The following is a 15,070-nucleotide window of genomic DNA, read 5'->3' as shown; positions in this document are numbered from 1 at the left end:
CATTATTGAAAATGTCTTTGTTTTGACAACTTGACATTAATCTAGACAAAATGATTAATGATTGATTAATAGTATTCAGCAGGTTGTTTTCCAATGTATTAAAATTAAATATGATCGGGACACTTAATGATATTAGCGATTAGGTAATCCATTCAGCAAGCACTTTTACTTTTAATACTTAAGTATTTTTAAAAGCCAGTACTTTTTTACTTTTACTTAAGTACAAATGCTAATGTGGTAGTTTTACTTTTACTTGAGTACATTTTTGTCTGTGTATTTGTACTTTTACTTAAGTAAATTTTTTGAGTACTTTCTCCACCACTGGTGGTTTATGGTGAAACAATGTTCTTTCCCATTCTGGATTATGTCCCAAATGGTGCTCAATGAAATATTCAAAAGTTTAGAAAAAAAAAAGCCTGCTACCAAGGCTGCAACAATAAAGTTGTGGAGGTTTTAGGAGCACTCTGTGCTTGTAACTGCAAACTTGTTCTGGTGGGATGTATTGGTAATGAGAAAAACTTTATAGACCATCAGTCATAAGAAAGCTGGGTGACATTAGGTAGAGAATATTAGTAGAGAATGAGATTCTTTATAAATACTGAATGATTTCAGTTCATTTGACTGTCCAAAGATGTCTTCTATTTCTTTTTTACGTGTTGAACACATTCCACTTTATTTCCATCGTTTTTACCTACTTATGCTTGCAGTTAAAGGGTCAGAGGTGAGGTACACCTTGGACAGGCTGCCAGTTTCATGCAGATCAAGACACAAATTAACTTACAAATCAGTTTTTTTTTTACATCTTTGCATGTGTAGATTGCTTGGATGGCTACTGATACATGGTTTGGAATTCGTGTCAACCGTTATTAGACGTATATTTAATGAGGAGCTGTGACATGTTGGATAAATATTTGGCCCGACGTATAAAGAAGTATCTCGAGATCAAACAGTTCGTGGCATCAGCTGAGTATAAAAGTGAAAACTGTGACAAATGCAGTCCATTGCTCCGCCGCACATCCCACGTTGCTCATAGTGCTCAGAGCAAGGTGCATGTGACCATGAGGAAACGAGCTGCGAGAGAGCGAACAACGCGGTCAGTCCCAGAGGGGGAGCTGGAGAGCAAGAATAAGATTTGAGAGAGAGAAAGAGGAATAAAGGTGGGCATTGTGTGATTCATGGGGACCGTTACTGTTTCAGAAAGGTGTCTCTTCCCATCACGGTTCAGACTCTGCTTGTTGTAGCAAACACAGTCGCAGGCAATGTAGTACACATCCCACTTTATATCTTCTTCCTCTTTTCCCCTCTCATCTCACTTTTCTTTCCTTTAGACAGCACAGTAGAGAAACGCTAGAAGAAAGTCGGTCTTCAACGAGACCGGCTTTCAACGAGAGACGTCTCTCAGACAGGCAACCTCAAAGATTCAGACCTGGACAGCATGCAAAGATTTTTCAAAGCATCCAGCAATGTATTCAGAAAAGAAAAAAAACACTTTGATACATCTCTGACACCGAAAAACGGATCAGACTGACGGTTTGGGAGTGAACAAAGCCAGAGTGTGCAGCAGGTGCATCTAAAGTCAAGGACGGAGGCTGAAGCCTTCGTGAGAAGACCTTGCCTCAAGACAGAACCTAAAAGAAGAATTCAAATGAGTTTTACTATGTGATTGTATTGCAAAATATTACAGCAGTCCATAGATGCAAGAACAACAAAAATACTGAAATCACAACTTTGCTTTAAGTAGGTCATGATTTATGTGTCTAAAATTATCTTTCTTACTTGAAAACATAATTCGGATTATTTGAATCACAGAATGTTCTGCAAATATCTATGTGGTCCCAGCTGCTCAGGTTAAGGCAGGAGATAAGATTAGCTACACAGATGACACAGAACTCTATAGTACAATGTCACCAGGTCATCCAAAAACTAGAATGCTTAGAACAGATAAATTTGTGGATGTGCCATTACTTTCTCCAGCTAAACAGAAACAAACCTAAAGAGGAAAAATCTAGAGACAGCACACAGCTTCAGTTATTACAGCTGAAAACCAGATCAAACTCGAAATCTGGGTATGGTGCAGGAGTCAGACGTGAGGATTCAGAGCCACATTAAGACAGCTACAAAATCAGCCTTCTTTCACCTGAAGAACATTTCCAGGATTAAAAAGACAACAAGTGCTGTCTTTCTTTCACATCACAACTCATTTTCAACCATGAACTTCAGATTCCAACATGCTAGTTGCATCAATACCTCCGCAGGTAACATAATCACAGCAGGTGCTTCACAAACAGTGCAAAAAAACCCACCAAGACACAAGGATTTTCAACACAGCAGAATCCTTCTCAGCTCACCGACTCTCAGCAGAGAATCAAAACCAACCAGCACAGTAAAAGGCCAAGTGCTTTGGCTTTTATTAACAGAATCAAAACCAGCAAATGCTCTTACTTTGAGATGTCTTCTGAATGCGCCATCAGAACAGTTGCTTCACCTAACCAGCCTTTGATGAGTTAGGCAGATTCGCAGGGTGTTTGAAGGAATCCTCAGTGTGCTTGTAGTGATCGCCTCAGTGTCCATCGTCGATCTGCTGCTGGTTCCAGACGCCATTTTTTTCTCCCGAGATGTTTTAGGGAGGCCAAAAGCTAAACAAAGCACTGGTTCCTGCTCTGCTGTTCTGTTTAGATCCAAACAAAATGGCTTCCATAACTTCATCAAGGAAAAAACAAACAACTAAGAGTAAGGTTTCCAGAGGACTATTTCACAAACCCAGGATAGTGGATTAAGCCGGGCTTAATTAAATCACAAAAGACAAAACACATAAGTTACCATGGCGATTTATTCTGTGAAGCTAGCCTGCTCCAGACCAGGCTAACAGCCAGGCTTTGCTAAGTCTGATGCCTTATATGTAATTTGTAATTACTAGAGGTGGCTGATCGATCGGTCACCGATCCTAATCGGCCGATTTTTGTGAAAAAGTGAATGATCGGTGATCATTGGCTCTTGTTGACGATACCGATCACCTGCATCTCATTTCGCAGCCTGTCTGTGCAGCTGGTCTCCTCTTTCCTTCACACTGCGCAAACGCGCAGCAACAAATCCTAAGCGATGTGGAACTATAACGCACTGAGTGAATAGGGAAGTTTGCGTGTTGCGGCGGAAAATTGAAGCACGTCAAAATGCATCAACACGACAAAGCTAATACAACATAAAAACAATGCCATACTTGACGGAGTTTGGCTACATCGAGGCTCACTGCAGTAAAAAGACATGGAGGATCAGATGGCAGGTAAAGCAGCGCACAGCTACAAAAACTCACCCGGATTAGCATGACGGTCAGAAAGCTAAACAAATAACCCGCAAAATTATTTAAGTCTTCGAGCTGCGATGTAAGACGCTGGTTCTGCTCACACTGTTGAACCGCTGCTACGCGCTACAGGTAGTAATATTTCAGATGGGGCGCCGCTTCTGTACCACCTGGTAGTGACTCTCACACCGAACCTCTGCTTAAAGCTGCAGCATCTAACTTTAAAAAATACATTTTACATATTAAAACTTTCGCTGTCCTAACATGAGACAGATAATCTCTAAAGAAAATAATCGATCTCCTCCCTGTTCTGCATAATTGCTCCGCACAGTCAGAAACAGCCACTCAGAAATAGCAGTAATCAGCTAGCCGCCATGCTATCAGGAAGTTTTCATTCAGTAACTCAGGATCGTTTATTGTAATGGAACCTGTATTTGCCTTTGAATGTTAAGTTTTATACTTGAATCTTTTGGCAATGTTGAGAGGTTTTATTTTTGGCTCTTTGCATTATTTAGCCTCTTCAGAGCCTTCATATGTTATCAGCCTGTAAAAGATATATTACCGATAGCAGTACAATTTGCACAATGCCTGTTTTGTTTAGTTTTCTTCTTGAAAAAAGTTATTAAAAACAAGTTTTTGTCTAAATTAAGATGAATTCATGGTTCCTTTTTCCACATAATGTAACCGGTAGTGTTTATGATAAATAATAATAATAATAATAATAATAATAATAATAATAATAATAATAATAATAATAATAATAATAATTGTGATCGGCCCTCATGGGTGATCGGTATCGCCAGGAAAAAACCTGATCGGCACCTCTCCAGTAATTACGGTAAGTCAAGTCACATTAATTGCAGCATACTTGATTAATTTTTAGCTTAACTAACGTTCACGACGTAAATTAACTTTAGTTTTAGCATATAATTAAACAAATGCACATCTTAGATCACGCAACATTTAAAACAAGTACTTATTTACATCATAAACATCATCAATGGGGCTGCTAATAAGACATTTTATAAACCGTTACAATTTATCTTCCGTCTTTTGATTGCTGTTAAGCTGCCTTTGCGCTAACAGCTAAACAAGAAATCACCCCCTTCAAAACAAAAGCATCGCAACTCAAACAGGAAGTTAACCATAGGTAAAACTAATTAAAGATGACCTAGGTCTTATGCCAGGGGTGCTCAAGTCCGGTCCTCGAGAGCTACCATCCTGCAACTTTTAGAAATATCCTTACTCCAACAGACCGGAATCAGCTCTAAACAAGCCTGGTAATGAGCCTTTCATTTGATCCAATGAAAGGCTCATTTCATTGGATCAATGAAATGATCCAATGAAACAGTGGAATATGCAATAATGTGCAGCTGAATCCACAGGCCTGTCTTTAGCGGAGTCCACGGAGTTATAGGTTTAAAGCAAATGTTTCCAAAAGATATCAGGCTTACTGTTCCTCACAAGGGGCTTTACTCTGGAGACGCAGGGAAGCGTCTGAAAGTTGCAGGACGGTAGCTCTTGAGGACTGGACTTGTGCACCCCTGTCTTATGCCTTTTAAGTTATTAGTAAGTCATTTCCACAATTAAATTCCTTATAATCCTCCATCTAAAGATGTTGTTCGTTTGGTGTGAGGTATGGCGTACGCAATCTGTGATTGGTCTCATTGATGTGCTGAAGAAATCTGTGGATGCGCATTCTCCTGGATTACTTAAACCTGGCTCAACACAGTTCTGAGCATCCTACTTTTGTGAAGCAGTAACTTACCTAAAAAACAAACGCAGCGATTACTACTCAGAGATAATTTCAGGTGGATCTGCAAACGTTTTTAGTCAACTAAGCCGGACGTCCTCGCGGATTAGGCGTCTTGGGAGACAATAAACTTTTTGTTTTATTTTGTTTTTTTGTTTTTAATGAACCAGGGTTGATGAATATCAGGACACTGGTTTCATATCGCGTCCAAGCGGCTCCATGTCTATTCTGTATACGGCGCATGCGCCTGAAGCTCATAAACTGTACAAAAACCTCAACCTCTAATAAAACGCATATATATATATATATATAGAGAGAGAGAGAGAGAGAGAGAGAGAGAGAGAGAGAATTTTCTTCAGTCCTATATTTTGATACAGAAAATCAACTGCTGCTCCAGTATGTCCTGCCCCTAATGAAGAGTGACAAGTGCCAAATTACAATAAATAACTTCTGAAGTATTTTTTAAAGCATGTCAATGTATTAAAATTCTTCATTCTCCATATATACTGGGTCTTTTGATCAATCTTTAAATAATACATCAATCTTTATCCATAAATTGGTTATTTAGAAAAATACAATAATGTTTTCTCAAATATGTTTTTCTTTGTTCTTCACTAGTTTATGAAAAGGTAAGTCAATAGATATCAATTAAATGTTTGGTTTAGATTTTATTTAAATGCAAATCATGAATTCTCTGTTGTTTGGCTGTTTCTGCCGCAGAAAGCGGGACCAGAACTTTATTTCTTCCTCGGGTTCTGTTACATGATGTCATTAAAAGGTAGTTTTATACATTTTAATGATGTAATGTAACAGTGGCCAGAGTGTCTAGGATTGTAAACTTTACTGACATGCTTCTTTTGTATGGATTTCTCTTATAATGAGTTTGTAAAAGAAGTGGTTTAATGTGTGAATATAATGTTTTTTGGATGATGCAGCAGCCCAAGACAAACTTCTTGAGTCAATAAAGTTCACTTTATCTTATCAAATCATGATTAATATATTGATTACCAAACTAAAGCTAAACTCTGGAACAGGAAATGAAAACTAACATCTAAAAACACACTGACACCATCTGTGAAGTTTATCCTATGGATTTTATTACCTCTGTTGCACTCCTGTCTTAAATAAGGTATAAGTTTTATATAGGGTTGCAATATTTGTTCACATCTATGAAACAAATAAGCATATTATAAATATTTGTATCTTTAATAACTACTTTGTTGGCAAAGATGGTTTCCTTCCTAGAACTGATAAAGCATAGTTCTCAAAAGGATTCCAAACCAACCATCATCCAATATATGTTAAAAAAAAAAACACACAGCACTAATATCAACATAGACCATGATAAATTATTTTTGTAGTGTTGGGAATGTGATGCATCTCAACACCAGAGGCCTTGGCATTTGTAGACAGAGGACTTTGACATACAGCCTTGTCAAGACGTGTCCAGAAGGACTTGAAATATTTAATGAAGGAGAGAAAATACAGCTAGCTATAAAGTAACTGTGGTCTTAATATGAAAAACAACTTTGAAGTAGAACTGGTATGTTACATCAAATAAAATCTGCAGCTTTATATACCGATTATGTACTTGTCCCTTTCGCCCTCTTGTCTAAAGAAGATGGCATGTGCTGTGTTTATATCGCTGAAGCCCCATCTGAATGTAGTTTCTATTGCATTTGGAGAGAAATTTGAAGGCCAGGTCTATGTCACTGCCATGCTGTGATTATATTATGTGATATTACATTAGCTCTGTTAAATCAGATAAGAATTAGATTAAAACTTTATTATCTCCATGACCTTAACTGGGGCATCATATCATTGCGGGAAAAACTGCAATGCTACTCTGACGGCATTTGGTGGGAGAATAAGGAGCATATGGAGAGTCTGGGGAAGATTAGTTTCACTGCAAGTTTTTGTTTGGGAGTGGGTGAGACTCACGCTGTGCCCATACATTTGCAGTTCATGTCAGATTTAGTATTACATAACTGATATTAAATGGTTTGTCAAAAGGTGTGAAAAAACAAGACGGGTTGTGTCTCAAAGAAAAGGCTAGACAGGCCTATATTGTTACCAAATAAGACAAACAGATTGGTTGCCACAGGGGGAGGGTGGCTGTCAGGAAATGGGCTTGTTAGTGGGATAGAGGACACCACCAGGGATCTGTGGTTAATGAGTTTTCCAGGAATGAGCACCGTATATTGGTTATTTGGGCTATACGGGGAGCCGACAGCAGACATACATGCACACACTGCCACACAGTGTGTGCATGTAGGAATCGACAGTTGCAAAATCTTTTTCCTTCGCATTTATATCTAGTTTGAATGAAAGGACAGAAATGTTTCACTCAAATACAAGTTTTGCTTGTTCACTTATAAATGCTCAGATCCTATAGGGCCTGTCTGACCTCACAAAGTCCAGGGTTCTCCACCTACTGAAACACTAGGGTGCGTACTCTGCTTTGGTACGATGACCGTGAAGGTAGAACATGTTATAAGGTAAAAGATAAACGACTAAGGGAGAGCAGTAACTAAGGCAGTAAAGAAATCCATTAGGCTTTACTGCGAAAATGGGTGCTGCGTTTCAGTCCAAAACAAATGTAATATCTTTAGGATGCTGGGTGGCTCACCAGGTAGAGCATTAGCATGATGTGCAGAAGCCATAGCCCACGATGCAATTGTCCTGGGCTCAATTCCTGGTCTTGGGCCATTTGCTGCATGTCTTTCCCCCTCTCTGTCCTTCTTATATCCTGTCCACTTAGTATTCAATGAAGGACACTAGTGTCAAGAAATAAAAAAATTGTACCTTTTCATATCCAATAAAACCTTTTTTTTATTATTATTCTAATTAATGCTGCTGAGTTATTCCTCTGAACTGATCCAATTATTCTGAGTGTTATCAAAAATACAAAAACTGACATCAAAGCCATGAAAACAGAGGTCCGGTTCATCTTTTTCACCAGTATATTTATAAAGCGACTCGAACAATAACATCATTTCTGTAATGAAGAGGGTGGAGTGGAAGCTGAAATGAAGAACTCGTTAGGAAGAAGGAATGTCACATCCATATTAAGTTTCCTGACCCACATGCAGAAATGAAACGAGATTAGGGACCCAAGATTAAAACAGTGGAATATGCAATAATGTGCAGCTGAATCCACAGGCCTGTCTTTAGCGGAGTCCACGGAGTTATAGGTTTAAAGCAAATGTTTCCAAAAGATATCAGGCTTACTGTTCCTCACAAGGGGCTTTACTCTGGAGAAGGAGACACGGATCCTGTTGGTCTTGTGAGGTATTGAGAGAAGGACAGATTTTTTTTTCTTCTCCAAGGGGAGAAGATGAGTGTTGGACAGCGGGCAGACAGCAGAGCTATCAAGGGAGAACAAGGTAGGTTTTCTGGATAAGTTCTCTCACGAATTTAAGCTAGCTCGAGATTGGCAAGTAACTCAGGAGATAGCACGAGGGAATCAAACTAATCATATAGGAAATGATTAAAAAAACCCACCAACAATACAAAAATACCACTGAAGAGTTTGACTCAACCACAAAAAGTTGATCATTAGGTGAAGAGTGGTTGTCTAAGTTCCCTCGATGCCCAGAGATCTTGATGGGAGAATTGCAGCCAGGTGTGTGAGAGGTTGAAGGTGCTGGCCATGCCCACAAGCAACTTCACACATTGACAAACATGTGCATTAGCCAGAATCATGACAAGAAAACTGAGATGACTTAATCTTATGCTTGATATCATCCTTGCAGCATTGCAGGAAAAGGAATCCAAACTCAACACAGTGAACATAATGTCAGCAGTGATAGATGAGGGGAAGTAAGAAGAGATCCTAAGAGGATTATTTGAGAGAGAGCAAAGAAGACCAGACAGATCATATTTGAGGCTCTAATGGCAGAAATTCATTGATGTGGGGCAATTACAAACCAAACAGGTCAGGGAGGGAGAGAGAGAGTGAAGCCTGTAAAACCAAGACATACAACATAGCAGACTGATTTAACAGGTATGTGGAGAAGTATCCGTTCTCCATGCTAAGTTCTTGATGCATAAAGAAGAAGAGTCAGTGAGTTGAATTCATAAATTCCATTTATTAATACCAAAATACAGCTGGTCCATTTCTTATGCTACCGAGCTAGCAGGACAAAATGGCAACAAGCAACACTTGGTAACTTTCTTTGTTAGCCTCTGTCTAAGCTACGCCCTAAAGAGGGCGTTCCCTAGCGTGTCATATCCTATAACTCTAGCTTTCATTTGCATTTCCTAACATGTCATTTCCTTTAGCTTTAGCTATCTCTTTTAGCTAAAGAGATAGAAGAAAAACAGAATGATTTATTCTCAACACTAACCATGGTTCTAGGAATGAGGGTCAACGTGGGTCTGAACGGGCCAGCTTCTCAGAGGATAAGCTGTTCTAGGAGCTGGAATAGCACACTAACTGATCCCTGTGGACGGATACAATCAAAGCCTATTAATACAAGTGGGCATCTGGTAGTTCTTCATTTTAGCCATCTGGGGACCTTTGGGGCCTTCCGAGTAACCTCAGCACTTGGTGTGTTGACCTATATTCATGAAACCATGGTTACCAGTCTAACGGTCCGTTTGGTTTTATAACCAATCAACGAGCAATTATAAGGGCTAACAGTATTGTACATAAGACAAGAAAGACATCAACTGATGCCAAAAGAAAATCCTCTGAGAGCAAAAGGCAGTCATTACTGTAAATGAACTTGGAACAAAACTGATGAGTTAACAAGGGGAATTTGTGGCACAAGTGGCAAAAATGTCAATATTGCACCACATAACTCTTATTTAACAAGGACTGTCCAAAACTCCCTCAAACACTTAATGCTTAATGACTGAAGCAATATCGTAAGCAGAGGGTTGAGCCAAAATTCCTCCAGAACAATGAGAGATGAATTAAGTCATATTGACAACAAGTAGAAGGTATTGCTCCTACAAGGGATGTTCAGGTCTACAGACTATCTAGTTTTTCCACACCAAGCTTTTCTTTTTCTGCTTTTTGGGTTTTATAAATAAAGACAACCAGGGCAGAAACACGCAGGATACATACTCGCATCTCAGGCAATTACGGGGGAAATTAAAAGAATTATCGTGGTTACATAAAACTGTACAGTTGATATAGGTTCTACTTTTTTTCCTTGTACTTCTCAAGACTTTCACCCAGGTGTCCAAATGCGTATTTGCATTGCAAATATTTGTCACCATGTGGTTTTTCCAGACAGATATTTCAGTAGGAGGTAGTTTGATGACTTACACCTGTGTCCGACCCTTGCGCAGAAGGCACTGCGTCTGTAATTAAACTCACACACTGCAAAAACTAAAATCTTAGTAAGATTAAATATCTTAAATTAAGGAGATTTTTCTTGTTTTCTTTCTGACAAGATAATTTTTCTCACCAAGAGGGATTTATGTTAGAATATTTTTCTTATTTTAAGTGTTTTTGTACTTAATTATCTCAGTAAGATATAAAAGCTTAATATTAAGAAAATATTACTTATTATGAGTAAATATGTGCTAGAATCTAGAATATCAATATTTACCTATCAAACTTCAAGTCTAGAACTTTTTTTATATAAGTAAAAATTTCTTATTTCAAGCACAGAAAGCGAAATCACATACTTAATGAAATGTCTTCAGATAATTAAAACAGACTATGTCCAAATGGAATCCTTTGTGTTATTGTCAATGAAAAAAAAAACAAAAAAAACATGAACTTATATTCTTGTATAAGTTGGCAGAGTGTACTGGAAATTATAATTTAATATTTAAACGGTTGACATTTAACACAACAATTTCAGAGACAATATCAGTTTATATATCAAGATAATTCTTGGCATGTTTCCGTCTGCTGTGGACCTTAATCTGATCTTCTTGATGCAAGATGTGGGACCTCTTACTGACATGTCATGAAATTTCTATTGATGTGTGATTTGAAATGGCTGGTATTCCACACAATGAGATTAGAATCAACAATATTGATTAGCTCAATGTCATGATAAATATTTTAACTTTTGGTTTATATTTCAAATTCTTACTTTATAAGTTACTAATATTTTATTGTTCAAACTAACAATAACAAGTAGTCCTTGTTTGATTTAATTATGACATCATACAATCCAAATGGGAAAGCGCCCAAAATGTTAGTGAGATAGTATTAATGTTCGATACAACAGATTTTCTTTCCGATCCAATACCGAGTAAAATTTAAGCTGGTATTGGCAATACAGATCCCATACTTTGTGCAAAGACAGTGAGTTTGTTTCTTAATTAAATAAAAAATAAATGTAATCCATATCTTGGCTTCATAAAAAGAACACAATGTACTCTGATGCACTCATTTTAAACTCAGAAGTATATTGAGACAACAATCTTGTTTACTATAAGCTATTTTAACTCAGCAGAAATATACAAAACATGTGAAAATGGAGTTGCAAACTAAAAAAAAGAAAATTACTAAAGTAATAACCCTACTAAATAGACTGCTCAAAAAAATAAAGGGAACACTTAAGTGTTCACTTAAGTGTCTAAGTGTTCCCTTTATTTTTTTTTAGCAGTGTACATCATTGTTTAATTATTAAAACTACTATAAGATGACAGCTGAAATAGCTCCATGTCACTTTTTTTATAATCTGTCAACATGTTCATTTCTGAGTGAGTGAGCGTCAGCAGCACGCTGCGCATGGGCATTACGTCCTTACACCTTACATACTTACCAAGCGGAAGAAAAAGTAGTTCCCATTAACAACGTTTCATTTAGGCAAGATCTCAATAATTTTGTTACTTTCTAACTTGCTCTTGTTAATCTACATTATCTCAAATTACTAAAGTGTTGAAAGTATTGATCCTTGGATCTGACAATAGATTTTAAAGAATTAAGTTCTGGTATCGGAAGAATCGATATTTCAGTATCAATCCGCACATCACTAACGGCAACGCCAGAGATCATTTAACTGCCCTGATTAACGGTTAATTCAGTTGTAACAGCCTAACTAAGCTTTTATCTACTGTACTTTTATAAGATTTTCTTTTGGCAAATTTTCTAATCTCGGTTGGACATGCATGAAGATGGAGGACTTTTTTACGTGTATAGACCCTACAGCTGCTGTACTCAGAGGTAAGTTTAAAGTTGTCTGTCTTTCTAAGATAAGCTAACTGAAGCTAGTTAGCATGTCGTGAAATGCCAATTTTCATCCGCGGTTAAAGAGCCGCTCTTGTGAATATGAGCTTTGAACAGTTATTAACCACAATAGCTGTGGCTTAAAAATAATATCGACACGGGTTCATGGTAGCTTCCGTTTTTTAACATAGCTAAGGTGGCTTCTCATTCGAGAAATGGTTAAAGGGCAATTCCGCCTAGTATTTCACTAACTTTGAGGGCGTTTTATGTGCTGTAATTAAAAAACTTAAATGCAATGAGTCTACAAGGTTAGATATTCCACACTGTTACCAGGATATTTTAAACACTATTTTTAATTAGTGAATTTAAGTAGTCCTTGTTTGATTTAATTAAAATAACTTTCTTGCCATCTTGAATTCATGTAATATTGTAATTGAGCACATGAACTAAAATAAGACTTGTTTTATTTTTTAAGTAAACCAAACTGTTGCCATGGTGAAGCCTATGCCAGACATATCTCCAATCACGTATTGCACCATCTACAAGAAACTTTGGGAAATGCAAGTGACGGCATCCTTCACATTCTCAAGGTAAGAAATTTATGATACTGATTCATCATGACACTGATTAGACCCTAAAACGTGGTTTGTTTTGTGACTGTTTTTCTGTCTGTGCTCCAATTAGCAGATGACCCAACAACTTCAAACAAGACCACTTTTCAGCTCTGTGGTGATCGTGAAACCAACTTTGTACTGGCCATTGGAACCATGCCTGCCCTGATCTTCTGAAAGGAGGACATCACAGCTACTACACCTTTCAGCATCCGTGTGTCTGGGGCCACTCCTCTCTGTGCTGCTGACAGATGTCTTGAGAACGGCGTCTGTAACTGAGGCAAGACTTCCACATATAAAAGGCTATGGCTTATTGGAAGAAGTTCATTGCGGAGGAAGCTCCTATTGTTGACATCTAATCCCAAGATTTTTTTTGCTTTGGACAATTTGGTTTGCTTGACTCTTAGGGCATTTTATGAGTGCGGCAGATGTGTCAGATCTTCATTGTTCTGTCATTTTACAGGATTGTTTCAGAATCAGATGCCCATCCAGACTTTATTCTGACCAGTAGTCATGTTTTATTGTGCTTATGTGAAACTTAAACGTAATAAATATGTTAAAAGTAATTGAACTCATGTCTTCATTTCAGCAAGCCAATAACATCTCTTGTTCCAGTATTCACAGGATCAATTTTTGGATTTTTGTCTTGGCATAAGAACCTTGAGTAAAGCTATGATAAAATATATATTTTAATCCTATGCAACAATAAAAATAAACTAGATTTAGGTATACACTGCAAAAAGTCCCCTTTCAAAAACAAGAAAAAAAAAGTACAAAAATAGGGTATAATTTTCTTAAAATAAGAAAATTATCTGCCAACAGAACAAGAAAATTTATCTCGTCAAGATTTTCTAAAACAAGAAAAAATATCTAACCAAGATAAACCTACAATATCTTAAAATTAGTGTATTTGTACTTAAAACAAGCCAATTTTACTAATACAAATAGAATATATGAGATTTATTTTCTTAATACATAGAACATTTTTCTTCAAATAAGAAAATATTACGCTATTTCAAGAAATTCAGTGTCGAGTAACATTTTCTTTACTTCAGATAATTTTTCTTAAAATAAGATAATATATCTTACTCGTATAAGTAAAATTGGCTTGTTTTAAGTAAAAATACACTAATTTTAAGATATTGTAGGTTTATCTTGGTTAGATATTTTTTCTTGTTTTAGAAAATCTTGACAAGATAAATTTTCTTGTTCTGTTGGCAGATAATTTTTCTTATTTTAAGAAAATTGTACCTTATTTTTGTACTTTTTTTTCTTGTTTTTGAAAGGGGACTTTTTGCAGTGCAGAAGGTGGGGGGAAATTAGGAAAGAAACTGTGAAAGACTTATGCTATCAATTCAGTAGCTGTGGCTGTGACCAAAAAAATAATAATCTTCCAACAGCCCAGAGGAATAAATGACTTGTGTTTACTTGTCAAATTATTTTCAAATGGTATCCCAGGGTGAGGGATTTCACTCTTCGTTGCAATCATACTAGAAAGGTCTACTGCAATCAGTCGCTGTTACAGTTGCTGTAAACACAGTAAATACGTCCTGTGAAACTCGGGCTTAATGATGCATAAACAACGTACCGGCAGAGCTACGAGTCAACATGAAAGGTAAAAGAAAACAAGGAATGAGAGTTTAGGGACTAGAGATACTTTCTACCCACTAAGTGTGTGAATATCACCATTAGGTAAACCCAGGATGTTTGTGGTATTTACTAGCATCACTCAGAACATCTTTTTAAAGCATCGACATTTATAAAAATGACTAGTTCAATGACCACATGCCTAACAGTATGTTGGATCTTGACTTGCTGTGGTAACCGCCCTGACGCACCGAGGCACAGACTCGACTAAATCGACTAAGTCCTAAGAATAGACTTTAAAATACTGTTAGCTTATAAGTCACTGAACGGTTTAGCACCACAAAACATTAAAGATCTGTTATTGTTGTACCAACCGTCTAGAACCCCTCAGATCTTCTGGTTCTGGTCCTGGTCTGCTCTGCATCTCCAGAACTAGAACCAAACGAGGAGAAGCAGCATTCAGCTTCTATGCACCACAAATTTGGAACAAACTTCCAGAAAACTGTAAAACAGATGAAACAGTGGGTGCCTTTAAATCTCAACTTAAAACGCACCTGTTTAGAGTTGCTTATGGCTAAATTATGTTTAGAGTGCAGGTTTTGATGTCTTTGATGTTTTTAATGTTTTTATCTTTACTTTTCATCTAGTTATTAACTTCTTTTTATTTCTCTTTCACACTG

At 37.2% G+C, this 15,070-nt stretch overlaps 1 long non-coding RNA gene across 1 annotated transcript; it reads left to right on the top strand.

Annotated features, from left to right (window-relative positions):
- The first annotated feature begins 11,578 nt into the window (after window positions 1-11,578).
- On the top strand, window positions 11,579-13,369 carry LOC145550993 (uncharacterized). The gene is made up of 3 exons (XR_014086756.1): window positions 11,579-12,189; window positions 12,668-12,782; window positions 12,877-13,369. It is a non-coding gene; the product is annotated as an uncharacterized LOC145550993 (long non-coding RNA).
- Window positions 13,370-15,070: the final 1,701 nt, after the last annotated feature.

This window comes from Poecilia reticulata, chromosome 3 (assembly GCF_904066995.2).
Source record: "Poecilia reticulata chromosome 3, P_reticulata-male-v2, whole genome shotgun sequence".
Classification (NCBI taxonomy): Eukaryota; Metazoa; Chordata; class Actinopteri; order Cyprinodontiformes; family Poeciliidae; genus Poecilia; species Poecilia reticulata.
The sequence above is the reverse complement of the archived record's forward strand: the minus strand, read 5'-3'. Positions and strand labels throughout refer to the sequence as shown.